The sequence below is a fragment of the Rhinolophus sinicus genome, linkage group LG06 (assembly GCF_036562045.2).
Source record: "Rhinolophus sinicus isolate RSC01 linkage group LG06, ASM3656204v1, whole genome shotgun sequence".
NCBI lineage: Eukaryota > Metazoa > Chordata > Mammalia > Chiroptera > Rhinolophidae > Rhinolophus > Rhinolophus sinicus.
The window spans coordinates 25,007,852-25,031,879 of record NC_133756.1 but is presented as its reverse complement, the minus strand read 5'-3'; the positions used below and the strand labels follow the sequence as shown (position 1 = coordinate 25,031,879).

At 43.6% G+C, this 24,028-nt stretch overlaps 1 long non-coding RNA gene across 1 annotated transcript; it reads left to right on the top strand.

The window, feature by feature from the left end:
• Positions 1–20,509: 20,509 nt before the first annotated feature.
• LOC141572372 (uncharacterized) lies at positions 20,510–23,478 on the top strand. Its single transcript, XR_012497732.1, has 3 exons — positions 20,510–20,645; positions 21,322–21,360; positions 21,942–23,478. It is a non-coding gene; the product is annotated as an uncharacterized LOC141572372 (long non-coding RNA).
• The last annotated feature ends 550 nt before the right edge of the window (positions 23,479–24,028 follow it).

Below are 24,028 nucleotides of genomic sequence, written 5' to 3'. Positions count from 1 at the left end.
GAGGGTAAGGATTGGGTAGTTTTGCAAAACATTAATTAATGTAATCTGTGCCTTTTCCCTGACCCAGTTTAGCCAGCTGCACTGGTCTGAAATTCTACATTCCATTGTTCTTCTAAGAAAACAGAACTGGCTCTATTTAGCCCTAGGAATTGTCTGTGCAGATTTGTTTAAGAGAATTTGCAAACCAGATGGATTTACTGTTTACTCTGTCTAGTCCAAGGGAAAAGTATTCTTTCTGAGGGCCATCAGCAACGTGTTCTGAAAGGTTTCCTAATGATTGAGCATATTCTTGTCACTATGCTTGCTTGATAATAGCTCTCGCTTCTTACTTACCTGGATGCTCATTTCTTGTACCCCAGCCATAGTGGGCAGCTTTTAAGTTGACTACCGAATTCCTTTCTCTGTGAACTCGTGGTCAATCTATATGGTTAGAATGATGGCGCTCTGGTAGCCCCTCTGTTCACCAGCATCCATCCCTCTGACCTGGTCACAGATGATTAGACCATGAATGTGCACCCCACTCAAGCAAGTTTCTGGGACTTGGAACTGGGACAGTGATTGGGCGCCAGGCTTTGTAGGGTATAACCATAGAAGGTGATGCCACCATGTCGTCTGTCACTGGACAGGAGGGAAGATTCAGAAGTTGGCATAAACAGAGGGAGAAGAATGAAACCAATTTCAAGAAGCAGAGACGAAAGCTAGAGATAGAGGCCTTTCTCTGGTTCCTGACCTATTTGAGACCCAATTATGTTTCTTCCTTTGGGTTTCAGGACATGCCCTTGTATCTGTGTGATAACACCCTTTTTTCCCCCCTTAAATTACCTCCAGTTGATTTCTATTAACTGCAATTAAGAGTCCTTTCTGATACCTTAGCGAAATGTTTCTCAAAGTATAGTCCCTGGACCAATGTCAACGTCTTCACTGGGAGACTCGTTAGAAATGCAAATTCTCATGCTCCACCCCAGACCTACTGAATCAGAAACACTGGAGGTGAGGCCCAGCAATCTAGGTGCTGTCAAGTTTGAGAACCAGTGACCTAGCCATCTCTTGGCAGTGGTTGGCAAGAGCATGGACTGGCCTAGATGTGAATCCTGGATCCATGAGCTCATTTGTGATGTGACTCTGAGCAAGTCACCTCACCTCTTGGAAGCTCAGGTTTCTCAGTGGTAAAATGGGAGATAAGGATGTTTATATTCTATAGAAGATGTAAGAAAGGCACATACCTTTGGGCCCTTGAAAAGCATCCGTTCCCTTCTTGTTTCCGTGGACCCTGTTCTGACCTAAGAAGAGAAGTGGCATTGAACTGGGTCATTACCATAGAGATACCACGTGAGCTTTTAAGAAAGCAACCCGACATCTTACTAGTACAGGTTACTACTGTTCAGAGCTTGTATTGAATCTGTGCACCCAGCCAGGTTCCCCTAGGGTATCTCTGGGCTGTTGGGAATTAAACCCAATAAATCTGAAATTCACTTTGAGCCCCTGGGTTTCACAGACTTGTTTTTCTGCTGTGTTGTGAAAACCATGCAGTCTGGACCATCCTAGGATAAAACAAGGACATTAACGACTTTGTATTTGAGGAAGGAAAGCACAGACTTCTATTCGTTAATTTATTGACTCACTCATTCATTCACTAACTCATTCATTTCTTCATCTACCTAACACTCACTGAGTTAGTTCTTGGTCTAGACACCATGCTAGACATTAGGGATTTCTAGATAAGACCTGTGTGTCCCCTCCTTCCCATGCCAATTTATTTATTTATTTATTTTTTTTATTAAATTTATTGAGGTGACAATTGTTAGTAAAATTACATAGATTTCAGGTGTACAATTCTGTATTACATCATCTATAAATCCCGTTGTGTGTTCATCACCCAGAGTCAGTTCTCCTTCCATCACCATATATTCGATCCCCCTTACCCTCATCTCCCACCCCCCACCCCCCACCCCCCTTACCCTCTGGCAACCACCTAACCATTGTCTGTGTCTATGAGTTTCTGTTTCTCATTTGTTTGTCTTGTTCTTTTGTTGTTTTTGGTTTATATACCACATATCAGTGAAATCACATGGTTCCATGCCAATTTATTGACAGATAATAGTATCAGCAAAGACCTAGAGGCAGGAAATGGTCATGGCCTGAGGGGATTACAGTCAGGAGCTAGATCTTGCTGAAACAAAGGGTGGGTGTTAGGAAGTACTGAGCCATGCGAGTCTAAGCCAGTAGAGAATGAGAAAGCTAGGAGTCGACATCTGGGATGGTTTCAACAGCATACTGTTCTGTAATTAACAGCAGTGGGTGTTACGCAAAGACCTCCCAGTTCTTTGGGCCACATGTGAGCCCATCCCAGATGGATGATCCTATGGTAGGTAGATTCATCTGCCAAATACTCTTCATGCTGTTCATATTCTATAGGGGGTGGGTTGGTGAACCCTCATTAAAAAAAGAATCCTGTGTCTGTTACTCCTTGATAGCTGAATCAGTCCAACCCCAAGTGAACTCCTTCTGGTATCCAGAAAGGATGGCTACTTTCTGGATGAATAGCTACCCATTTTTTGGCTGTCATTATCACTGGAACTTCCAGTTATATGAAGAAGGCACAAAAATATGGAACCTCTCCCCAGATGGCTCTTCAGGAAATACATGGAATTGGATGCTTCCTCAGACATATCCTTTAGGGAAGTCTGGGACCAGTATTTCAGATGCGAGCTATGGATATTTTGGGAGAGGAGACAGCTACTCAGTGGTTGAATGTTAAACCCCACCTCATATTTGAAGGGTAGTTTTTCTGTTTGCGTCAATGAAGAAATGGCTTAATGAGAGTCAAACTGTGTCTGTCTTATTCCCAGATTTTATGTATTAAAAAAGAAAACAACAAGCCAGAAATAATGACGAGCATGTCGTAGGGGGTGGATAACATCCTTCGCCTCACTTGCCCCTTGCCCCTACCCTAGTGGAGGAGTTATTAGCATTTCACTCCCACTTAACAGAAGATGAGGTGAGGTTCATTTCATCCAAGTTCATCTGAACTCGTTCTTCATCCCAGTTTCCTGAATGTAGATTGTATGCTCATTCCACCATACCAGGCTGTTCTCAAGGAAAACCACTGTTGGCAGTACATGGGAGAACTCAGAAATATGGAAACACGATTATCCTCTGAGAGTTGAAGTTTAAGATAGGCACAAGAGGATTAGTGAGGAGACAGGCTGGCTCCCCGGACTGTGCGAGTCAGCTGAGCTTAATCCAACCATAGATCTTAAATATATTTGAAGAAGGAAGGAAAGCAGAATCACAGAGGGAAATTTTGGCACTCTGTCCATGCCGTGTGCTAGGAATCACGTGAGGCTATCTTAATTGGGTGCTATTAGATAGTTTATTCATCTAATTCCTCTTGCGCTGACACCCAGCTCACCCGGCAACCTTCAGCATGTGTGACATGACATCCCAAGCAGCGGGGCCCCCAGGGAGAGAATGTGCAAGTTGTGCCGATGTGTGGATTCTGCTTCCATAAGACTATACCCTCTCCCGCTCCCTGTACCATAACACATGAGGAATCCAGTTTCCAGGAGATTAGCTCTTGCTGTGTAGGAGAGAAGGATCGGCGTTTGGGGCTGACAACATCAGGTTTCTGAGTCTGTAGTACTTCAGGATAAATTGAAAATTTGAGCAAATACAGTAAGGAAGTAAATAAAATGCTCCCCTGGAAGGCCTCTTGGAAGACTGGACCGTCTGCTGCCTTCCTCTGGCAGTGTTTTCTTCCCCTCACAGAGAAGCAACCTTAGTCAGGGCCCACAGCTGTGCCAAAGAGCCTTGCCCTCCTTTGGAACTAGAGGCCAATGGTGCCTACACACTTCAGGCCTTATGCCAATTGCTGCCCAAATCACTGGCTGACCCCCTGATCAATTCAAGACCCAGTCCTAAGAACTTTGAGAAAGGCAGGATGAGTGAGACAGAATCCCTCGAATGCAAGTGCCTTATCTTGCAGGAGAGACAGAATTGTGCATAAATAACTTCAATAATTTCAGTGGTTTTCTGTATTCCCCAAATTCATCAGCAAATATAAAAAACATTATATATGTGTATAAATGACTTTATTTGTTCTTCACAACTAACTCGTGAACAAATGCAAACATAGAGTGTCAAGAAGTGAAGTGGTTTGCTACATGTCACCGAGCTGGCACATGGTAGAACATAGATCCTACCCTGAGACATAAGCTGTGGGAAAGGCTATCGTTCAAGTTCCAAACAGATGGGAGTAGAGCACAAGGGGCTGAAGTTGTTCTGGAAATTTCTACTCACTACTCTGGTTCTGTCCTGGGAACTAATCAATATGAGGGCCCCTAGGTAATCTGAAGAGCGTACCATCTCCTTCATTGGGATAGGAGAGACTTGGACCAAGAAATGGATCCCAGTCTGTAATTCTAGTTTAATAGGAATTGACAAAGAGAGTCTAAGAACCATTTTCAGTAGCAAAAATTATAACAGAAATTGTATCTTTATCTTAGATTGCGCCGCACACACTGACTAAACCATTTTAGCTGGAATTTTATGCACCCAGTCTAGCTACCTTGGGGATCTCATACTTCTCATGAGCTCTGGGTAACTGTTCACCAAACTTCAATAAACACATCTAGAGTATTTATCTACTATGTGTAGGCAATGAAGTGTGTTCTAGAGATATTGAAACAAAAAGACATTCTCCGCACTTCAAGAAGCTTGCAGTCTAGTGAGGGAAGCATGCCTTAAAACATTTTCTTTCAAATTATAACAAGAATACATTCTCGTTGCAAACAGTTCGAAAGTAGAGAAGTGTTTGTTTTTTTAGATGCTGGAGAGCCATTGAAGGAGTTTATGCTGGGGCCTCATGCAGTGGGACTGGCATTTGGGAAGCCCGTCCTGGCTGCGAGGTGGAGGTTGGCTAGCGTGAGGCCTGGCTGCCGGCAGGACGCCTGGGAGGCTAGCAAGGAGGCCGGGGTGCAATCGCACCCAGAGATGAAGGGGCCCCAACAGGGGCAAAGGCGCTGAGGTGGATTGGAGAGATCTTTGGAAGGAAAGTATGTGTGGGGTGGCTGAAGAAAAGGGAAAATAAAACAGCTTCGGCTGAAGAAATGAGCCTTGCTAGACAAACCTTTTCACCAGCTCGTCTCCTGGAAGGGGCCTTGAAAGCGCAGCTAACCAAACAACCCTCCCTCCCGGGCAAGGGTTCCCCCCAGGTGAACGGTTTGCCATATTTCCGATTCCAGGAACTGGCTGGAATAACACTTACGCAATGGGAACACACGAGGCCCACGTCCAGGAGCCTGGCTGGTGGAGAACTTGGCCAGGCTGGGTCCTCGTTGGAGGGGGAAATGCTGCTGGTCGGCTTCAAGCAAACTTCCGTTGGACCGCTGACTTCAGGAGAAGTCGTGGCGGGCTGCGTGGCTGGCTGCGTGGCGGGCTGCGTGGGCAGGGAGCTGCTGGCAAAGAGGAGCTGGGGGGCCCGCAGGGAGAGGTGCCATCACTCTCCATGGTCACTTCCGTGGTAGAGCAAGCAGAGGACACTGCTGTCTCTCCTATGCAGTGGATACAGTGAGGGCTTAGGAGCCAAAATAGCCTGCCCTGTCCCCTCAGCACCGTGTGACCCTGGGCAAGTCACTTAACCTCTTTGATCCTGTGTCCTTGTGTGGGAAATGGGGACATGCATAGTAGTCATCTCCTAGCGTTGTTGCAAGAATAAGAAAAAATGAGTGAAAACTGCCCAGCACCTTGGAGAAAGGAAATGAATGGTGGTTACTGCTTGAAGGGTCGGCTCCCAGGAGGCTGGGGCTGGGGAGGCTGGGAGACAAAAGCCCACCTGTCACATCGAAGGACTAGTAAAGAATACTTTAAAACAATAAAGGCAGACTCCCTTTATGTATCTGGGGTGAGTAGGCTGCTAAATATTTGTTTTCAAATCAGATACATGGAAATCAAACCATTCTCAAAACCTCAAGGAGGTTTCTTATGTACAGGCACCCTAGGGGGAGTCTTTTCTAAAATTGCTATTGCTGTTGATTACAATACAGTGCTACTGTCTCACCTGGGGCTCTTAGAGGAAAGAGACAATTCATCTGTGTAACTTCAGCATCTCTTTGGTCCTCTTCTTTATTAAACCAAATCGTGTTTAGAATTACATGTTTATGTACTGTGCCTTGAGCAATCCAGAAGGGTCGATTGAGGTTGGGTTCAAGTCCCTGTTTTATAGGTGAGGAAACTGAAGGTCAGAGGGCTCACGTGGCTTGCCTAAATTCACTCCGATGGGATGGGGTGCATTAGAATCCAAACCCCTGTCTTCTGATTCTCAGCCCACTGTTTATTCTTCTCCGTTGTTAGCTCTTTCCAGGGACTTGGGAATCCACTCTCCTGCGTACATGTAAAAGTGATGGCATGGAAGACCCCCAGGCAGTGGGCAGGAGGTGTGATTTCAACATTGAGCATGGATGTTTTGTGACCGAGTGAAAGTATGTAGGACAAACACTTAGATGAGGAGACTCCCTTCCCTTGTCTACACCCTGGTTCAGTGTGTGGGAGGGAATTCTGGGGCACCACCAGCACCACCACCATTAGAATATTAATAACATGTTCTCAAGGGAACAGCCTAAAAGTCCTCCCACCCAACACATCACCAAGTTCTTGCTCTTAGACAAAATGTTCTAGCAAGGATTAGCAAATTCCTCACAAACCTCCTCTGCTAGCCTCTCCTAGCCTGGACGCCTTTCCATGAGTGACCTACCCTGTTAGGGAGGAGGATCCGGGAGCCTGACTACTGCCCCTGCTCCACAGAGAAGCAGGACCCTTAGTCTTCAAGTAGTGACCAATGCTAATGATTATGATCGATAGCCTCAAATTTGTGGCTGGGACAGTCACTCATATTTTATTTTATAAGACCAAGGAGGACTGAAAAGCAGTTTCCCCGTGGCCCCTCAGAAGGATGGTCTAGCTTTGAATTCTGATGCTCTTATCTCCAGAAAGAGGGGTACTTGATTGAGGGTGAACCGGGAGGTCTCTTGGAGAAAGACCTGATTGAGGAGAAAGAGCTAGCACATAAATAGATGGGGAAGGACATTCCAGAAGGAGGGAAGAGTGGGTGCTGAGGTCTTGAGGCAGGAATGATTTGGGAGTGTTCAAAGAAGAGAAAGAAGGTAGGTGTAGCTGGAACCTAGCATATGCCAAGCTAGTGAGGAATGGAGTTGGTAGCTAGTGAAGCTGGAGAGGCCAGTGGGGCAGACATTGCAGACTTTAGTTTTCTCATTTGTAAGATAATCTCCCTCCCACTAAGATTCTAGACAGATGAAAGAACTTTGCAAACTGGGACACTCTTCCAAGTCTAGGTCACATTGTGATGGTACCATTTCGCTAAGGACTAGTGGAATACCCAAGTACAAGGCTGGCTATGGGCTGCATTGTTTTCCTGATTTACGTATAACCTGATAGGCAAGAGAGCAAGTAGCAAGATCAAAAGCTTCTGGTTTGGCAAGAGCGCTCTTCTGTGGCCATCTTATAATTAGCATGTGGGTTTTGAGTGAGGAGCACAGAAGGGAATCTAATCACTGCATCTCCAGCATGATCATCTTAGAATTGCAAGGGCCAGAGGAAGGGCTGGGAGAACTGAACCTGACACAAGACCTTTATTGAGCACCCCACTCCCCATACTGTCTGCAAATGGTTAATCATCCCTCTTTCAGCATTTTCTGGCATAATGTGTCCTCTGACCCCAGACACACGGGGATATTTTGAAAAGAAAAAAGATAAAGCATTAGCCCCAGATCTTGAGAAATCACCCAATGTTTCTCCCACTTTTTCTTTTTTGCCTGAGCCAGCTTCTCCCTTCTCCCTATCTATGAGCATGTAACTTACTGTGTTTATCAAATAAGGTGGCCTATATGGGATTATTAATTTATTTGTAAACAAGCTTTCTAAATAAGGTTCCAGTGTGCTGCTTTGTAAAAAACCACTGCATTACCCATGGGGGTGTGTGCTTGTGTGTGTCTGATAAAATTAAGCACAGCAAGTGTGTGATGCTATGCAGGGTCCTTTCATGTGTATTCTCCTATTTGCATTTATTTTTAAATTGTGATAACACAAAATATAAAATTTACCATCTTAATTACTTCTAAACGCAAGGTCAGTAGTGTTAAGCATATTCATATTGTTGTGCAGCCCATCTCTAGAACTTTTTCACTTTGCAAAACTGAAACTCTGTACACTCATTAAACACCTCCCGTTTTCCCCCTTCACCCAATCTCTGGCAGCCACCATTCTACTTTCTGTTTCTATGAATGTGACTACTCTAGATACCTCATAGAAGTGAAATTATGCAACATTTGTCTTTTTTACTGGCTTATGTAGTCTTCTATTTAATCCTTGCAACTACCCTGTGAGATATGCTTTATTATTATTTCTACCTGATGGAAGAGGAAATAAAACCTCGAGATCATTAAGAGATTGTTACAGGCACATATACTGAAAAATTGTGCAGAAAAATAAACTTACATTTATGTACACATTGAAATCTCTCCCTGTATGTAAATATTCATTATTTATAAATATATAACTATATGTAGCATCATCTTAAAGAGAAAAGAACTCCTTGGCTCCAAATCTGTCTTACATGGTTGTTATGAGACAAGTAAGGAATATAAAATTGTCTCTGGTTACTGCCACATTTTGGAGGTTTATTTGGTAAAATCAGTGTAGTTAATGTAAAAAGTACAGGCAAGGGAGCTTCAACATTTACTAGCTGGGGAGCTCAGGTTTTCATTGGTCCTCTTTCAGATAATAATACTTACTCCCCAGGGTGGCCCCGAGGCTCCAGGGAGCTGGCCTATATGAGGGTCCAGCTCTGGCTCTTTCTTATCCCTGTCTCTACACCACACCCATCTCAGGAAGCTCCTTCCAGCCTCATCTCTGTATCCTGGGTTCTAACAAAGGCTTGTTTTTTCCTTTCTTTTCCTTCCTTCCTTCCTTCCCTCTGCCTCCTTCGTTTTCACCCAAATTGTCCCACCTCTTGTGCCCATGAATGAATTCACTAAGAAACTAAATTCCACTTTCAGGCTGACTGCAGAACTCCCACTGCTGTCAGGGAGATTTCTAGGCCTTTAATGAGGAGAGAATTTGATCCTAAGACTCCTTGTTAAGATAAAGACCTGGCTGGTTTATTAACTCTATCCAGCTGGGGTACAGACTCACAGAGAAATAATTAAACACTCCCAGCCTAAGAATGGTCAGGGTCTCAGAGAAAAGCTGGCCTGGATCTGGTGAGAAAGGGGAGAAGGGTGAGCATTCACCCCTCTATCAGGGATCATTTCTTGACAGACTACAGCTGGTCTTTTCCTATTTGGAAGAATTCTCTTTCTCTCCCCTCCACATATCTGGACCTTATCTTAAAGTGCATCTTAGAATATTAGAGTTCATTTATTCATTCAATTGTCAACAAAAGGTTACTGCCATCAATCCAATGCCAACAGGAGTCCCTATTCTGGGGTATGATAAAAGGAGAGACTTTACTCAGGTAAACAATTTGCAAACCAGGGAAACAGAGCCTCTGGTGGAAACTGACAATGTGCTCTGCCAAAATAAATAGAAGGCCCACTTATATAAAGTACCTGCCCTAGTCTGTGATTTGTCCATTTTAATGCAAATGAGGAATCCAAATTTGCACAATTTGATAGGTCCACATAGCACTGTCCCGATTGATCAGAATTATGCATCCTGATTGGTCATTATGGAGCTACTCTGAATGGTCGCTAAAGTTGCAAATGAGGATATAGCCCTCTCAGTCCAGAGACCTGCCCATTGATTGAAATACAATTCCAATTACTCTTTTGTAAGGTTCAGCTCAGATGGCATGAATGCAGTGTAGAACTTGGTATGAACTTGGTAGTCCAGTCTGTGGCTTTTCCCTGAAATGCAGCGTGGGTGGGAGGCCCCTTGGAAACAACAGCTGCTAGACTCTGATTATAAATTTGGGACCAGCGCTCCATGAGGAGCCCTGTTTGATAAGTATTAGGTTGGTGCAAAAGTAATTTCAGTTTTTGCGATTATTTTTAACCTTTTAAACCGCAATTACTTTTGCATCAACCTAATATATTCCTTCTTGGGGCCAACACAACAAATATTTATTGAATACCTACTATGTGCCAGACACTATGCTAAGTTTGGGGTGAGGATAGGGGTACTTAGAAGACATCCAGCTCATTAATACCATTTTATATAGAGACTGACGTCCAGAGAAAAGTAACTTATCTAGGCTAACAGGTTCAGTCAAGAGTTGGTCCCACTCTCATTGCCATAAAATGTCTCTTCATGCCAAGAACTCTGACCCCCTTCCTGTCTCCTCGTGCCCTCCCTGATCTCTCTTAGTAGTTTGGTCTCTCCGCCTTGTAGTTGGCAGCTCAGAGTTTTAGATGCTAGAGTGTAAGTAGTCTGCAGGTGGAACCATGCCTGTCACCTCTGGGCTGGCCCCTTAGCCTGCATCTAAGTACTCAGTTTACTGCAGGTAAACTATTATTAAAATAGATGAAATTCAACAAATTAGGCAAGATAAGGGGAGACTTTATGCAAAAGGAAGAATTTAAATTGTCTTAGAAAGAGGAACAGTGTTCAGGGGAGATTTTAAGGGTTAGATGGGGCGTGTGCATGCACCAGCAGGGAGAGGTGTGTGTGTGTATAAGCCATTCAGGAATGAGGCTATAACCTAAGTGGTTACTAGATGAGAGTGGTATGTCTGCAGAATGGTAATTTGAAGGCCTGAACTCGAAGGTGTATTCATGAGGCAGGCAAGTGGGGAGGAAGGCGTAAAGAGACAGTCCTGGGGTTGTTGTAGAAGTAGTGGAGTTCAAATTTCCATTCTATTAATTTGCTAGCTGTGTGATTTTGGGCAAGTCACTTAATCTCAGCTTGTTTGCTCTTCTGTAAAATGATACAATACCAATTATGGCAAGGTGGTTGGTTGTAAGCATTAAGTGCAACTATGCAGGTCAACAGCACGTAGCCTATTCCCAGATTGCTTTCAGTGTGAGAGTAAAAATTACTCTAGTCTCTCAACAGTGGAAGGGCCGTTTTGTGGATTTGTGATGCAAGGTCTATAAGGTAGCTAAAGGTTAATCATGAAGCATAAAATGATAGACTGAAGATTTTGAATAGCATCTCTAAGCCAGAAGATGTTGGAGGTTTGTGAGAAATGAAGTGAACAAATAATCTTTTTGTTTCCTTTTGTCTATTCTTTTGTTTTTAGAAAAATGTGGTCATCATATATGATACATAGGAATCTCAAGGCAGATCAGGGAGGGCATTGCTTAAAGGACTAAGGTGAGAAGAGAAAATCCCTGGAATAATGTGGTAGAAGAGGAATGGAGAGGAAAGGTAGGAACAAATTATAAAAGAAGAACAACAATAGTAACTAACATTCCTTTAGTACTTGCTGTGTACCAGGTACTATTCTAAGCACTTTAAAGACTTAGCTCATTCAATGTATCCAGTATATTAACTTGTCCAATATACACAACCCATCTGAGGCGAAAACTATTCTAGACACTATTCGGAGCTGGGGAAATTGAGACACTGAGTGGTCAAGATGCAAAAAAGGCATGTTTCCACCCCAATTTGCTTTTAGAATGGACTTAAAACCAATTATTAAAGAAGCGTGTTCATGTTATAGAAAACTCAACGAAGGTATTCATTTTCTACCTCTCTTTCATATCCAATGTGAGTGTGTTGGTATGTTTCCTTTTAGAATGTTTTAGATTATTTTATTCATGACTTACATGTAATTGTAATAATGGCGTGCATTTATACATATTATAAGTATATTATAAGTATATTGCCCCATGTCTTCATGTTGATAGTTTTAAATGGTGGTTTAATATTTTATTGCGTAGATTTACCAGAGCTATTTTTTCTGCTAATACAAACATCTTGGGACATAAACCTTTGATAGTACCTCTTATTATATTTTAAAGATACATTTCCTGACGTTGAATTACTGAGTGAAATAAAGTGACCAATTTCATGGATCTAAACTTATACTGCCAATTTGCTTTTCCTGCAGGGCTGAACATGTTCCCAATGTCCTTGACAATGCAGGAGGCTATTAATTTCACCACATGCTTGCCAGCATTGGGTATTAGTATCATTATTGGTAGATTTATCGGGGGAATATGGTCAACCACTTTGATTTAAATCTGCATGTCTTTAATTATTATTGGGGTTGATCATTTTTCCTCACATAAGATTGGTACTTGTTCTTCTTTCATGATATTTTTTTTGTGTGTGTATGAAGGTAATTTTTCAAAGCAAAAATTTGCATGTTAGGATATGTGAAGTATATAATGGGGTGAGGTGAGGGGAACCAGGAGCTTTTGAGCCTAGCAAACTGGGAGAAACGCCATGCCCTGGCCTTTACAAACACAGGGGAGGCGGAGTAACCGATGGAATATTTGGAACCAGTTTCAATGCTGTCCGGGAAAAGATGAGGTTTGCTGTCTTCAGGCTAATCTCTTCTCTGCTTCTCATACTACATAAATAAATAAAATATGTTCATTGCAGGAGAAAAGAAGATAAGGATTAAAGAGAAAAAAATCACCCATATTCCCACCATTCAGAGTTAAGTCCGTGATCGTTTTATTATATATACTCACAGAATCTCTCTTTTTATATACAAAACATTATATAACATTTATACTACACACGCGTGCACACACATACACCATTTGTAACACACACACACACACACACACACACACACACTATACCTCTGTGTAATGACATCTATTTTGAACTCTTTTTCTCCCAATAATGTGTTTCTAGCTCTTCCTACCTACCCTTCCTTTTTTACTCTCTCTCATCATTGAAGTGCCTTTGATCTTGCAGTTGTTTGCTTTCCCTTATTCAGAATCACTTAGGAGGCCTGAGACTAGAGTCACACTTTCAAGGTCCTAGGAGAATCCCATATCTGTGACTCTGAATCAAGTGATACAGTTGGCTGCAATTATTTCTATCTTTTTTTTTTTTAACTTTATTCAATTTGCTGCCATGTCCTGGACAGAGGACAACTTGGCTAGATTTGGAAGTAGAAACGTGGGATACATTTCTTGTGTGTGCTATGCACATAATCACCTCAGTGCAACTTTAGTAGATTTTCTTCAAAAAGTGATGAAAAGGTCCATGTGGGGCTGACCTCATTCCTTCTGTGGTTAAATAATTAGTTTCAATAGCAGATTTCTTCATAGCCCCCTTTATGAAGGAGGAGCCAATTCTGTTCTGAAGACGGTGAGTGAGTCACATGAGTACCAGAGGAAGCACATTCCAGGCAGAGGGAACAGCACGTGCAAGAGCTCAGACGTGGGGATGTGTTTGTGGAGGCACCGTGTAGAGGGGCGCAGTGGGGTAGGTTGGGCTGGCTTGAATGAGAGGGAGTGTGGTGGAAGAAGAGGGCAGAGAAGTGCTGACTGTTGTGGAGCCCTGTAGGACATTGTAAGGACTTTTGCTTCTACTGAGTGAAATAGGAAATCGTTGAAGGATTTGAGCAGTGATATGTGATCTGATTTTATAAAGTATCGCTATGGCTGCTGAGTGACAGAAGTCTATAACGGGCAAAGGTGGAAGCTGGAAAAGCAGCTGGGAGATGACTACAGCAATAATCCAAGCAAAGGGTGATGGGAACGTGGATCTCCGTGTGAATGGGGTGAATGGTAAGAAGAGATGGGATTTCAGAGGGTAGAGCAGTCAGGCTTTGCTAAAGGACAGGAAGTGGGTGTGAAAGCACAATATGACGTGAAGGTATTGTCCCTGACTAACCAGTACAATGGAGTTGCCATTTACTCAAATGGGGAAGTCAGGACAAAGCAGGAATCAAGAGGTTGGTTTGGGGCATATTGATCTAGTTGAGATGGTAGGTGTATCGTTAAATATTTGAGTCTAGGGTTTTGGTGAGAGGTCTGGGGTAGATAAACATTTAAGTCTTTGGCATATACATAGTATTTAAAGCCATGGGTGAAATTTCCAAGGGAATGAGTACAGGGAGAAAAGAGAAGGGCCTGGAAACTAAGCCTTCCAGCATTTTACAGTCGTGTGTGTGAGGGGAACCCATTGCAGAGGAGGAAGTAAAGCTTGGGGAGCTAAACAATTTGCTTCATAGGGAGTGGCAGAGGTGGAAATCAAGCTCCATGGGTTTGACTTTGAAGTCTGTGCTATTTATCCCTCTGCACTAAATCAAATGCTGAAGCAAAGGGGTCCTTTCCTGGAGACATAAAACATGGGTGGCTTGCCAGGACCTCATCTCTAACTATGCTGGGATAGCAAGCTAGGCCCTCAGGTTTGAGCAAACAAGACACTTCCCTTGCTGGAAGAACCAGATGACACATCCATCAGCTCCACCTGGTGTAGTACTCAGGGATCTCAAGGGAGCAAGAAAGGTCTGGTAATTAAGAAAGATTCCTTTCCTGAGCTGCAGTGGGTCATAGTGACTGTCAGGGTGGAAAGATTGATGGCTTAATAAAGACCACCTGAAAAGGCAATTGACCAGCAAGGGAAAAAAATCATTGCCACCCACCCACTACCCACAGCGACTCCATTCAGAGACCCACTGTGAAAGAAGAGCTGCTTGGAACTGTCTGTACCAGACCTCACTTGGCCCCATTTTATAGTTGTAAACAATCCGCAGCCAACCACAGGATACATGCCTTTATTCATTGATAAACAGTGCCATCTGCCCAGTTCCTTGACTAGACATGTAGAGGTAAATAAGACTCAGACCCCTGGCTCTCAGGAGTTCAGAATATCATGGAGGCCGTGACTACAGTCAAGATTCGGAACAAGCCAAGTGTTCCATTTCATAATGCATGTGCTTTTTTTTATTATTAGTTTCAGGTGTACAAAACAATGTAATAATTAGACATTTACACCCCTCACAAAGTGATAACTCCCTCCATCTATTACCCCTCTGACATCATATATAACTGTTACAATACCATTGACTATATTTCCTATGCTGTACTTTATATTCTGTGGGGGGAATACATATATATATATACGCATATAATTATAGTTGACATTCAGTATTATTCTACTTCAGCTTCAGGTATACAATGCAGTGGTCAGGCATCTACACAATCTATGAAGTGATCCCCTGATAAGTCCAGTGCCCATCTGGCACCGTATATGATCTTTGCGACATTATTGATTATATTCCCCATACTGTATTTCATATCCCATGACTGTTTTGCGTCTACTAGTTTGTACTTTCTAATCCCTTCACCTTCTCCCCCATCTCCCAACCCCTCCCATCTAACAACCATCAGGTTTTTTCTCTATCTCTGAGTCTATTTTTGGTTTGTTTGCTCGTTTATCCTGTTCCTTAGCTTCCACATATAAGTGAGCTCATATGATATTTGTCTTTCTCAGTCTGACTTATTTCACTTAGCATAAAAATTCATTTCTATAATGGTATGGAGAATAAAGCCCAGTGTGTAGTAAATACTCAATAAGTTATTCACTAAAGCATGTGTGGAGTTGTGGAGAGAGGGCCCAGAATTGAAAATTAGGACCAACCTTGCAGCTACAGCATTGCTTAAAAAAAAAAAAAAGCAAAAACAAGCTTCATGACTTCAGATAAATCACTCTTCTCTGCATTATACTTTGCCAATCTTTTGAAAAGGGGTTGGATTAAACTATCCTTGTAGATCTCTTAGATCTAAGATTAAGATTTGTGGAAAGCTCTGAAAAAGTCAACCCTTTCCTAAAATGCTGCTAAGTGCCTCTATGTGTGTTTCATAGGATAGGCATTTTATAGGGCTTAAGAAAAGAAAGCAGCTGCATGCCTGCTCTGTGCAACCTACTATTCTCTTTGTGGAGCTACCTCTTCCTCCAGTATTCCTCACATCCCAGTTTTTCAGGAGTTTGACCTGCTGGAAGGCTTAGCTGGGCCAGTTGCCATAGGGGCAGCCCAACAGTGGCAAGATGGAAAATATGGGAGTTACCTTTGCCTTTTTCAGTGCCTGCCAGCAGCAGCACATATGTTGGCCAGGAATATGGCCTCGTTTCTCCATCCAAATGGCTGGTTCCCCAACTCAGATTCAGGCAAATGGATGGCATGTTGCAGAAAGGAGCGGTGCTCTTTTCAGTGACATCTCCTGAAAGAGAACTTGTTGTATATTCCCTTTAGTTTCTGTTGGGAGGTCCTACTGGCGAGTTTTCCTAAGGGAAACATACCCTTAAGGCTGCTCTCTTTATCCTTGCTTCCATCACATTCATTCTGGCTTTTTCTCTACAGGACAATCACACAGCTTCCAGTGAGCATCTATCTTCAGCCTCACTCTAGTTCATTTTCTACTAAGGATCTAGAGTCATCTTTTTGGGAAAAAAAATAAAGATAAAAGGGAGGCTCCACTGCACTTAGAATCAATACAAACACCCACCATGGCCTGTGCGACCCAGACAGTATGGCCCGTTTACCTTTCCAACCCCTATGTCACTTCAATCACTAATTCCATCCACTTTTGATTTCTTGAATTTGTCACGTTCCTTCCCACCTCACGGGTTTTGCCTAACCTTTTCGATCTGTTCAGGGTTCTCTACTCTCTGCCCTGCCTTTCCTCCTCCTCTGCTTAAGTTCACCTCCTCCGAGAGTCCTTCCCTGATTCTTCTATATCTGAAATTAAAGTACTCATTCTTTTTCTAGTTCGGCTAATTGTACATCCAACATGCAAATATTTTATCGATGTGTTTCTGTTAAACTATAACCTCTAGGAAAGCAGAAATCGTATCTGTGTTATTGACGATTGTCTGCCTCTCCAGTACCTACCTCAGTACCAAGCACACAGTAGGTGCTCAGTAAATGTTGCTAAATAAGCTATCGGGTTCTGCTCAACTTCCTAACACCGACCCTCACCCGGCAGCACTTACCCCTACCATACCAGAGTACTTGCGGTTCCCCTAATGGCAGCATTCTTTCTCTCTTCTGCTCCTGTTCCTTCTGTCTGAGATATACTTCTTTCCTACTTTTCTCCTGGAAAATTAACTCATCCTTCAAGACTCAACTAATCACAGCCTTTGTCATTCTGCGTTGTCCTCTTCTGTTTCTATATCTAGTTCCTCCACTAGGCAGACTTCTTGGGAGCAAGGAAGATATCTAATTCCTCTTATATCCCCACTTCTTAAAAGTGTTTGTCACATAGTAAGGGGTCAATACATGTTTGTGGACGAAATGCATACTTTAATAACCAAAGGAATTTCCTTTGTAACATTTCTCTGACTGGAGTCTTCCTCTCTGAACACATACCTCCGGCTTTGATCTTCCCTCTTGGCAATTTCCTCAGGTTCCTGGTTCAGGGAGACCATCTCTCTGATTTTTGTCTTCTTGGATGAGGCGGTCAGTTTGGTGTAGAAAGCAGAGTTTACTATTGCTTGCTTCGAAAGGAACCTGGTAGCTAACACAGGTCCCATGGTGGGTAGAGTAGTAAGGAGCCAATACTCCCCAATACTTTGTTTACTGCTCTACCCATTGGTAGGACTGGCTTTTAAGGATTCATTGATTCACCCATTCCTTCACTCTCTACCCATCATTCTCCTACTGTGTGCCAGGCACTGTGTTGGTGCTGTGGTCACAGGGAAGCAAGAGGTCCTGTTCCTAAAGTTTCTCACAGATGGGCAAGTGCAGAGAGACAGACAATCGCGTGTGATCAGTGCTCTGATGCACTGTGTTTGCAGAGTCACGAGGGAGCAGGGGAAAGGAGGCTTTCACCCCCCTGGGGGTGGGGGTTGAGGAAGTCTTCAGAGTGTAGGGGCTCTTTATGTTGCCTTTTGATAGGTGAGCAGAATTGTTTGATGGATAAGGGAGGTGAGAAAAGGAGGAAAAGAAAACTAGGGAAGGTAGCGGGAACAGCACTCACAAGGAGATGGAGGTGTGCTTGCGAAATTATGACGAGTTCACCGAAGTCCAGAGCTTTGCTGCTCAGTTAGGTGTGTTGACCAATAGCATCCCCTGGGAACTTGCTGGAATAGCAGAATGTGGATCTCCACCCTGGATCAACTAAATCATAATCTACATTTTCACAACATCCCCAGGTGGTTTCTGCCCACATTAAAGTTGAAGAAACAGTGGGTAAAAGAGGTGTTTTTCAAACAGAAGCAAATGTCAAAATTATCTGGAGGGTAAAACACAGATCCCAGGACCCACCTTAGAGTTTCTGAATCAGTAGCTCTGAGTGGGCCTGAGAATTTGCATGTCTTAGAAGATCCTGGGTATTACTGATGCTACTGGTCCAAGGTACCACACTTTTAGGACCAGTAGGGTGGAGTATAGTGGGAAGGGTCATTTCTGGGATATGAGCTTGGACAGGTAGCAGGGATCAAATCCCGAAGGGCCTTGATGGAGGAAGAATGGACTTTATCCTGGAATGTGGTAGACTCTGGAGTTTTTACACAGGACAGTGAGTGGTCAGACTTTTATACTGGGAGGATAACTCTGGCAACATGTGGAAGATGGGCTGGATAATCACAAGATGACACACTCACTATATTCCAGGTGAGACTGATATGTTCTAAACCAAGGCAGTGGAGATGGCTTCAAGATAAGATTTGGGGTCAAAATCTATGGCAGTCGGAGACTGATTGAATGTGGGCATGAAGAGCACCAACCTCTCTCTTACCTGGAACCTGGGTGCAGAGCACATAGCCTGTGGTGCTTTCCCTGCCTGTAGCTGTTGCCTGTTCATGCCCAGGAAGCCGCCTGTTTTATTTGCCTTGTCTTCACAAGTCGTCCTGTGGCCTTATCTGACAGGTTTCAGCCTGCAGTGTTTGAAGAAAGGGGTGCAGTAAACCATTCAGAAATAGAATTTATTAATGGGAGGCATGTAATTACTGCCAGACACAGCAATCTGAAGAGTTTATGGCCTAAGTGTTTGGTGTCATTCATGAAAACAAAGTGGGCTCTTGGCATGGATACCATCACCCTGTGACCAGACCCGTCTGGTCTGTAATAGCTCCTCCCCCCATGTCTGCAAGTTGAGCCCGGCTGAAGAGGCAAAGGCAGATAAATCAGCAAGGCAGGGATCTGGCTCTGATGGGCCTCTCTTGGACCCCTTCGAGGGGCAGGTCCTGGTTCCAGAGCTGGGGTCCTGGAAGGGGTTGTAGCCTGTCTGCTTTTTGTCTCCTGGGCTTCTGATTCCATAGTAACATGTCAGCAGGACCTTTATGAAGGACAGTCCTGCACACTTGTGACTTCTCCAAAGCCTTCTTTGTGTCCATTGTACATCTCAGGAGCCCCTCACACAAGGCTGTGATGCAGACAGCAGAGGTTAGCGTCACCACTTGACCAATGAGAAACTGAGGCCCATAGAGCTTTGATGAGTGTCCCAGAGTCATATGGCCGAGGGGATAAGCTTGTGCTGAGCACCTAGGAAGCCACTTCCCCCTCTCTGCCAGGCAAGCCAGGCTGTCCCTGCTCTGTGATGAGAACACTGGTTTGTTGTAAGGATAGACCTGGCCATCAGAGGTACTGGCTACTGCAGCACTTGGGTTCAAGCCCAAGATTTCTCCTGGTTAGTTCTGTGTACTTGAGAAAAATGCTCTAAGCATCAGTTCCCTCAAGCAGAAAATGAAGAGAGGAAGAAGGTCTGCTCCTTCCTAGGGTGTTGTGAGGACCAAGTGGCACTGCAGGTTTGGTACTGGCCATCCCTCTTTCCCCCCCGCCCCCCGACGTGTGACCACCTCTGGGCCTCACCAAAAGCCCTGTGCTCCTCACCCAGAGATGCTGATGCTCAGATGAGATAATAGAGGAAACATGCTTTGGAAAATCCACACACACCATTCAAATGTGAGGTAATAATAGGAACAATGGATCTGCCACAACCCTGCCAAAACGCCCAGCAACTTGAGACAAAAAGCAGACCTGAATTTTAGAATCTTCATCATCATGATTGGTTTTGTGCAGAGGAACTCTTCTGCCCTTTCAAACATTTATCTCAAAAGGTTATTTTATTCGGAGGACTGAGATACTGTATAAAGCACAATATGGGAACCGTAGTAGGCGGTGGAGATCTGGTAGGTATCAGTATGCTAATTAGGGGGCTCCATGGACTGTAAGCTCTTCCAGGGGACGGACACCTTATTTATCTTTGTATTCCCTGGAGCCCAGCACAGGGTCAGGCATATGGTAGATGCTCAGCGATTATTTATTAAACGGAACCAAATTGGCTTCTGTCATATTCCATGAGTTAGTTCTTTGAAGGCAGAGCTTATGTTTTGCTCATTTCTCTCTATCCAGAGCTAAGCCTAGTGTCTGGCACAGAGTAGGTGCTTAGAACATTCAGACTGGATAGACATTAAGCAGTGTGAAAAATAAAGCAGACATATCTAGTGTCTGTGCAGAACCGCGGGGGGAACCCAGGGCTCCAGGTACGAAAGGAGTCTGGGATTTGTAGCCTGCCTAGGTACCGGTCAGCTGACAGGCTCACTTCAAAGGCACGCAGTGGGGAGGGAAGAGGATGCGGTTTCTCAAACGCTTTTCTGGCTGTGGGAGCCTCAGTCGGCAGCAAAGGTGGGGCAGGGGGAGGTCGGCAGCCTAGTGGAGGCCTCAGCCAGGACTACAGAGACGGAATAAATGAGCTAACGGAGAGGAAGCAACTCAGGTAGAGAAATAATGCACTGAAAATCGCCTTCCCCTCTCTGCCTCTGCAGAACCAACGTGGCAGCTGTGCGTGTGTGTGTGTGTGTGTGTGTGTGTGTGTGTGTGTGTGTGTGTCTGCTGGAAGGAAAAAAGGCTTTGCAGCCAAATGAAAAATACAATTCTGCGAGCAGATCTTCCCAGTGTAAGCCAAGCCAGGAGTGAGATCTTGAGCATGTTTTATTTTTCCGAGTCTCCATTTCCTCATCTTAAAAAAGGGGATCAGTGATTCTTATAGGGTTGTTGTGCATAGCAAAAAAGTGTTTTGTAAGCAATAAAACAGCCGTTTATTCAGCACCTGCTCTCTCCTAGGCACTGAGCCTACTGGCTACATGGATTCTGTCTGTAATCCCCTCCCTTAATCGTCCTGCAAGGTAGTTATTATTATCATCTCCAGTCTCCACTTTAGAATAGAGAAAACTGAAGTTCAGAGGCATTGAGTAATTTGCTCAAGTGAGAGTGCCCGGAATCCAACTGGCTTCGTTGTGTAAAGATTACACGATGGATATGTACATGGTGATTATATTTTGTGAATCTTAGTCCAGCTCAAAACTCTCCCACAGCGGTAGTTTTTCTTTTCTGTCAGCACTTTCTCGCCCCCCCCAACACCTCCCCCACCTTTTTTTTTTTTTTTTTTAAAGGAGAAACCTTTGGCTAACCTGGCAGTCTATGGAAGAAGGGTGAGTTACACTAAGCGATTTAAATATGTTTTGATTCTCTTTGTCCAGGCGCTTTGGCTTCCATGGGACATAGATCAGGACATTATTTCCAGGGGTTTATACGAGGAAAAGCTGCTGAAAGTTAAACTCTTGGATGACCCAACAATATCTGAAATATCAGAAACTATCCTTCCAAAAGAAAACGATCAACTCTTTTGACGTTTTTTGGAGTTTTTCTTTGAAGTTTTAGCCAAATAGGAGATAAATGGGGATGATCAGGAAAGCCAATTAACTTTTACTGAAATCTACCATGTGCCTGTGTCTTGACGTATTTGTCTTTTCCATTCCTCACAGTCACCCTGTACGGTAGGTATCATTAGATCCACTTGCCACATAAAGATGCTCAGAAAGATAATCCTTTGTCTGAAATCACACAAGGATTCGGCATCAGAGCCAAGATTCAGACCTTAGCCTGTTTGATCCTCAAGCACAGGCTCTGTTTTCTACTACTCTCTGCTTCTGAGTCTGCAAGTCTACTGATGAGAGAGCTGTTGCTTCCTTTAAACTCCATCATTAAGGAAGCTGTCCCTTTGTCTCTATAGCCCCCGGGAGATCCAGAGAAAGCTGCATACCTGTGGTTTCAGAAGAAAAAGGACGTTAGCTTTGAGACTGCAGGAGATCACCAAAAACCTGCAGTAGCAAATGCGGGGGAGCCCAACTTTTGGAAGATGCTCTTTGTGAAATGGACACCGGATGGATGTTTCTATTTTTGGATGTGGGCTCAGGAATTAGGAACAGGCTGTATCTTTTCTTTTCTTTTCTTTTCTTTTCTTTTCTTTTCTTTTCTTTTCTTTTCTTTCCTTTCCTTTCTTTTCTTTTCTTTTCCTTTCTTTTTTCTTTTCTTCTTTTTTTCTATACTCAAGGTGGATTGAGCTTGGGGGAGGAGGAAAAAAGAAGTAGGGAAGGCAAGAGAGAGGTCCTTTCAGTTCATGCAATTCAATTCAAAAGAACTATCATAGATTTAAGTAACCTGTGTGCAGATCCCATTATTTAGTGGTTTTACCTAGTTCTGGGTTTATTATAGGTGGAAGATGGCCTACCTGTCCAGCCTCATTTAACTTTAATGAACTCTTGAACTGTAGTCTGAGAAAAACCAAAATAAGCTACCAAACCCTTGGTTTGCATCCCATCTTCAGAATTCTCCTTCTGGGGTGGTGGCAAGCTCACAGACTTTGGGGTTCATGAGATACGGGTTTGACTTTCAGCTATGTCCCTTGTCTGTGTGGCTTTGGGTAAGCCATCTAACGTCTCTGACCTCAGTTCCCTAATCTGTAAAATGAGTATATTAAGGCCTGCTTTTTAAGGTTGTCATGGTTGTAAAGTGCTTGATACTTAGCAGACACTCATTAAATAGTAGCTACATTTTCCTCCCTGTGTTGCGAAGTGCAAATTTTTGGTCTATATTCTCTTAGGTAGTGAGGTGGACGTGAGTGATGACCTATAATTTTTAGGACAACTTGGATCCTCCTAGATTGTTGGCAGGGACCATCCACCATGGTTTAAGACTTAAGCCAATGCCCATTATGTCATTATGGAGCCTGCAGAAGTGATTACTAATGTTACTTTTCCAGTTCACTGCCGAGCAGAGGGGAGAGTTTTTCACACTGCTGGCGTTTTGTTGGAGCACGGCGATACAAATCACAGATGGCTTCCTCGGCAGATGTGGCTCTGTAGAACTGCAGTGTGGGTTTACAAGGGGTTTAATGAAAACCTGGCAGCCTTCCAGGCTTAAATCAATCCTCTGGGGTTCTCAGCTCATACACAGACAGGCCAATCTGCAAATGTCCACCCTGTTGATGGTGTAGGGAATGCTAGGGTGAAAAGTTTTTACCTGAGAAACAAAGCCAAACCCATCTGGCTGAGTTCATAGGCTTGGGGCCTGGGAGATGGAACAGTGACGTGGAAGGGAAGTTGGTAGGAGGAGGGAAGCCCACATCTGGAAGATGTCCAGATGGCTGCTGCCCAGCTGGGGGTGATCTGGGCCCAGGATACAAAGATGGCTTTCCCAGCTGCTTGGGGCTCATACTCTTTTTCTCTCTTACTATGGGTTAGGCTAAAAGAAGCGAGCAGGAACCACAAATGGGGGATATGGAATAAGAAAATAGTTTCAATTTAGTTGGTGATGTAGATTGAAACTGGACTTGACTATTGTTGCCTGTGCTTGAAATGCTTTTATTCTTCAAACAGTCATCTTGCTGTTTCTCATCTGTTTTATTTTGGCTTCAGTGTCATCTCCTTGGAGAAGCCTTCCTTGATCACCCTTTGAAAGAGAACCTCCAAGCTCTTTGCCATATTGTGTGTTAGCTGTACATTTGTTTCATAACATATCACAATTTATTTGCCTGCTTGCTTTCTGTTTTGGTCCTTTGGTAGAGTATAAGCTCCTTGCAGGTAGGAGCTTTGTTCATCTTGTTGACCAATGTAGACCAGTGCCTAGTGGGGTACCTGGCACCTGGTAGACATTCAATAAATACGTTAAATAAATGAATAAATTTTGGGACAAGAATAAGATCAGTGTCTTCAGCTTACTGCCACCATTTATAAGCTGTATAACTGTCTACATTACTTAATCATTCTTAATATGGAATTCTTCATCTGTAAAGCTGGTATAAAATTACAATAAAGGGTA